Here is a 6,284-nt window from a genome sequence, read left to right on the forward strand (position 1 = left end):
TCGTGTCATAAACACATCAATTAAAATTCCAAATGACCAGTACTAGTCTATGTGTTTATGTTTGTGTTGCGTTCTCGTGCCATTGAAACATAATTTTATATATTTTATATTCATGATTTTCTGCTAGTATCGGGTGAATAAAATTTTACTGTTGTGTTTTATTCTGCACCCGCCGAAGCGGAGGGGCATTAAGTTTTACACTTGTCTGTCCGTCCGTCCGCCCCAAAATTTGTTTCCGTTTTTTTACTTTACTTTGCCTCAACCAAATGTAAGAAACTTATACACAATGCTTAACACAGATTTAGTTGAAATCAATAAAATAGTTTAAACTAGTTATAAATACATAGGATCTTGTATAATCACTGAAAAAAAATAATAATAGGTAATTCGTTCTTTTTTTCAGACATGATAATATTCTCTATAGCGCATTAGTAGTGCTGAAGAAAAAAAAATATGAAGCGGTCGTTGTCTTGACAATTCTGCTGAGAAAGCCTTGACGTTGCGTAATCCTTTCGGCGACGTCATGATTTCCCCCTCTTTTCCCGTCAGCAACACCCCTTCAACGGCTAATATATGAAAAAGGAGTTCGGTGACCCATTGAAAATTATATATCAAAAGAAAGGAAAATAATACCTTTAAAACATTTAAGGGACATATTTTAATAAGATGCTACAAGCATATTTTGATAAGATTCTACAAACATATTTTGATAAGATTCTACAAACATATTTTGATAAGATTCTACAAACATATTTTAATAAGATTCTACAAACAGCTAATATATTTATGTTGAAATCAGATACTGTAAATTCAGATTATAGAATAATATTTTTTTTAAGCCTTTTTTAATTTGTTATTTTTTTTATACAGGAAGCAATTGACAGACACAAGAAGAGAATAACTGACCTGGCTAAAGCAGAAAAGAAAACAGACGGGTCCAGTAGTAGCGATTAAAATATCCCTGAGGACAACATAGTTAAATCAAGAGTTTCTTCTTACGTACGACTGCATATGTGTTTCTTTGTCAATGTGATTTAAAAAAAAATTAGAAACTGAGAAGATGAATAACAATTCTTTTATGTATGTCAGGGAATATTATAAAAAATGTCATTGTAGACATTTAAATGTGTGACTTGTTATAGAATAAATTAATGAACAACATAGAGAGTTCATTGTTTTAAAAGTACCAAGTGGTATTCTATTTCCAACATTGTTGTAATGAATCTTTTTTTGCTGATCTGGCCCTAAAATCTGGTCCAGCCATTTTCACTACCTGGCTTCCTTTATCATAAAAGAAACACATTTTGTCCCCAAAAAGATGCAGGGGACATAAAAGTATTGTGTGTCCTTCCCTGTGAGTCTTGTCTGGCTTTTATATGTACAATCCTGCCAGATTTTTATACAACTTATTTTCCAGTTTATATCAGCAGTGTTTCAGGTAACTTTTCAAACTGATCAACTACTTATGTCCCCCACATACGCTGTGCTGGAGTTGAAGAAATACCATAAATCTGTTCAAAAGTATGTCTGGTATAGTTTGCTCTCACACGTGGAAATGTATCTTACGAAGATAATCACTATGAATTTGCTCTGAAACCTTCATTTTCTCTTATGATATTTATAAATTGCAAAAACAAGTTTTCTTTTAGTTAATGCCCTTGGATGGATCAAATATGTGCAAACAGGAAAATTGGAACTCTGTTCTTTTGTTAAAAGAGCCTTGAAAATGTGAATTATATAGAAATTTACATTGTAAGCTTTCATGTGTACAATTATTGCCAGAATATTATTAGATTTTACCAAAGGCTTATAACAATGTCTCTTGACTAATTCAAAAATATGTGCAGGTGCACTTTTTTGAAAGAGTTATGACCTTTGGAAATATTTTTTGTACGGACAATTGCCTTGCTAATACTATCATGTGTATATCTATGTCAAGATATTTATGAAACTTGCTTTAGATTTATATTAGTAAAGTCTTGGGAACAATTTTGAAAATCATTGCTGATTAACAATTTTCGAAAGAGTTATGCCCCTTGGAAATACTTACTGTCATGTATAATTCTTGCCAGATTTTTATGAAACTCATATCATAGTTTGATTTCAGGCATGACTTGGACAAATTAGAAAATCAGAGAAGGTCATTTATTGAGTCATACCTCTTGGAAAATTTATTAATTTGGAAAAGTGTAAGCACTCCCGCATCTTAAAATAGATTAAAAAAACATGAACAAAAAACATTTTTTAGTTGATGCCCTTAGACAGAAATTCCCAACACAGTGGACATTGGAACTGTGTTCTTTCATTTTATATCAATAAGATCTGAAGAAACCTGACCAAATACAAAATATAACAATTGTTCTATACGCGCTTCAATTATGGGAAGTCAAGTAACTAAAGATTGGATTCCAGAGTTAAATTGCAAATTTATAAGTGACAGAGAGCCTCTAGTCTTAAATATTATTATAGATAGAGGTAAACTGTGAACAGCAATAATGTACAGCAAAGTAAGACCTACAAATAAGTTAAATGATCAAAATGGTCAATTGACCCCTTAAGGAGTTATTGCCCTTTATAGTCCATTTTTAACAATTTTCATAAATTTTGTAAATTTTTACAAAATATTTTAACTACTGGGCCTAGTTCATTATAGATAGAGATAATTGTGAGCAGCAAGAATGTTCAGTGAAGTAAGATCTACAAACACATCACCATAACCAAAACAAAATTTGGTCATGAATCCATCTGTGTCCTTTGTTTATGATATGCACATAGACCAGGGTGTTGGACACAGGCTCTTTAGATCCTCTAGTATGTTTCGAAATTTAGAGTTCATTTTCATTGAACTAGTACACATTTTGTTTAGGGGCCAGTTAAAGCCATCCTGGTGCAGGATTTTCTAGTGGTGAAGCCCCATAGGTGGCCTTCAGCTGTTTTGTGCTCTTTGGTCAGGCTGTTGTATCTATGACATATTCCCCATTTCCATTCTCAATTTAATCCTTATCTCAAAGTCAATATCGAGTTAAAGCACACAAGTCACTGCAATATCATACAGTACATCCAGATATTCTGGTTTGAGTGGGACGTGTTAAAAGAAAACTTTATTTGAAAGGTTACATGATCATACAATTAAACAAATTATAAGCATTAGAAAGGACTCATCCGATTGTGTATTATGTTATGGTAAGGCAGAACTTAAAATGTAGCAACCCAATGAAGCTGAGTCACCCTCCCTATTTGCACAGGGTTTTTTTCTATATGAAGTTGTATATAGATGTGCCGCTGGGATGGGTGCCTTTTTTGACACATCAAATATATCAATGGGTTGCGATTTGACCAAGGTAATATTTCAATAGGTCATTAATTTCATCTTTCGATTAGATGTTTGTACAAATGCTGTTTTTATCGTTTAAAATCATGTCAAAATGTTAAATTTGATACTGTATGATAATTGAGGAATATATGAATGGGATATTATTTTGCCATGAAATATGTTTATGGGTCAGGATTTCACAAGACTACAATATATGGATGGGGAGTGTTTTTGAAATTCTAGCTGCAAAAATATGTACCCAAAAACTCGTGTTGAGACCCCCGTGCCTATTTGATTTTAAGAGGGTTGAAATAGCTTGATTTGTCTGGTGTCCGTGTTGTGCCCCTTGATAACTTGCCAAAAAATCAAATTAAAAATTATAAAACTTGTTGACCTGTCTTTCTATTTATAGGTGTCAGTTCTTCCCTCTTAATTTTTTTTAGGAACTACAAAATGTGCTCGCATGAAATGTTGTATTAAGCTACATCCACTTTATTTCAACTTTGCTGGATAGTTGTCTCATTGACAATCATACCAGAACTGTTTTGTGTATTTGTCTTCCCTTATAACGAATTGTCTCCCCTTATAACGAATTGTCTCCCCTTATAACGAATTGTCTCCCCTTATAACGAATCAGAGGTGGATATTTGATACCCAGATACACATTAGTAGGGTTATCTGTATGCTGATAGTGTTCTTTCTCTTGTTTTGTTTTTTGGTTTATCCTTGTTGATATAGTTGTTTGTCATTTTAGGAATTAAGATTATAACATTATGTTGACTAATGTACCCCTATTTTTGACATTTTTACCATTTATGTCTTTGATTTGTTCACACATTGTTGTCAATATGAAATTTTAAGCAACTGTCCTACAAACGAGAGGTTTAGCTAGCTTAAAAACCACTTTTCTACACAAGAAAATGCCCGTACCATGTCAGGATTATGACAGCTGTTATCTATTCGTTTAATGTTTTTGACCTTTTGGTTTTGCTATTTAAAAGATGAAGGTGTTTTACGTTTTGAATTTTCCTCGAAGTTCGGTATTTTTGTTGTTTTCCCTTTTGCCTTCCATTATAGTATTTGTGTTTTCTTTCGATCAATACTAAAAGCAAGGGCATACACAAATAATTAGTAGGTCGAACTACATTTCGTTTTACCGGAAACTACTATGCTTGAATTATGTAATTTTATAGTTCTTAAGTCAGATTGGACTTGTATGAATATGATGATATTTTTGAAAGCAACCCAAGAGGTAAAGGTAATTTGGAACTGGCACGTTTTTCATACACGATGAATGTTATTGATCATGCTAGATCTTAGTTACAGCTCCCCAAAACAGCATTTATCTAATAATTAAGCTGCCATGTTAAGGTCAATGTTGGATTTGAAGCTTCTCGATTTTATGTGAAGTCTTCCCGGACATTTATAATCTCTCTTGCCTAATGCAGGTTGTTTCAGGAACGAGTGTGATGACTGACGACATGTTTGTACTGATAGAAATGTGTAGTTGTTGTGTTATTTGTCTATTTATCAAGTAGTCATGACTTCTTTCATGGCATGACTTAAATATAATAAAGGCTCAGTATGACCTAGTGTAATCAATGGTCATCCTTGTGGTCACTTTTTTAAAAGATTTTATTTGGAACCTGTGACTCACCGTATTTATCGATTTTGTTATAAAGATAGAAAAAAGTAAAATTACAAAAGTACCGAACTCCGAGAAAAATTCAACCCGAAAGTTGTAAATCAAATAGTAAAATCAAAAGCTCAAACACATCAAACGATTGGATAACATCTGTCACTACTCATAGAAATGACCAATAGAATAAGATCTAAATAATGACAACACAAAACCTGTTCAATTGAATCATAATAGGATATTGAATTTTATGCTACAAAAATGTCAATATTTCCAAAATCATCAAATTAATATAATATTGCTCCAGAATGACGATTTTTGACATTTTAACGTTTCTTTTTGTAGTGTCTTAACAAAATTTTGTTTTACAGATATACTGAAATTGTGAACAGCAATAATAATCATCAAGTTAAGACATATATATAACTGAAATGATCGAAACAATGCCGTTTCAGAATCTAATGCATCCTGGGTAATATTTTCAAAAGCGTACACCGAAGCGTTTTGATTGGTTTAAAACGTTATAAACAATGGAAATTCAACCAATGACGTAACGTTATTTTCACTTTGGGGTACGAACAATGAAATTACCCATGATGCTTTAGATTCTGAAACGGCCAATTGCCTTTCCATACCACCATTGCCATGAAATTGTTTAGACGAATATTGTGAATATAATTCGAGATTGCATGTTAGTTAAGTTAGCGCGTCACTGTATATTAATCATCTGTTGTGTTGGTCGTTCGATGGTAAATGTGCGTTGTTGTTTTGCGGGTTGCATAATGTGATGTTGTGTTGACTATTATATTATTTGTATTTGCGTTTCTCTGTTGTGAATGTTTTAACGTGTGCTTATGCTGTATTCTGTCACGTAGTGTTTTAGCGATATTTTTTTTAACATTGTCATAAAGTAGGAGGTATGGCATGCCATTACACCAGGTTCAAGTCACCTTTTTTTTCTTAAAATGTGCTGTACCAAGTCCGGATTACTGCAGTTGTTATCAAATCGTTCATGTCTATGTTCGTTGACGTTTGTTTTTGTTGCACTTCAGTATTTCTGTTGTTTCTGTTGTTCCTTTGTTTCCCACTTAAACATGTTATAATTGATCTGTTTCTCTCGGTTTTGGTTTTTAACCCGGATTTGTTTTCGCTCAATCGATTTTCGACTTTTGAACACCGGTATACTACTGTTGTCTTTATAGTTTGAATTATGAGAATATAACTGGTTAGTTGTTTATAAATACCAATTTTACTTTGAATTTGTCTAGAGATCTTCCCCTCTGAAACTAGGAAACTAACAATGCTAAACATGACTTGAGTACTCCAAAGTGT

The sequence above is a fragment of the Mytilus edulis genome, chromosome 12, assembly GCF_963676685.1.
Source record: "Mytilus edulis chromosome 12, xbMytEdul2.2, whole genome shotgun sequence".
Lineage (NCBI taxonomy): Eukaryota > Metazoa > Mollusca > Bivalvia > Mytilida > Mytilidae > Mytilus > Mytilus edulis.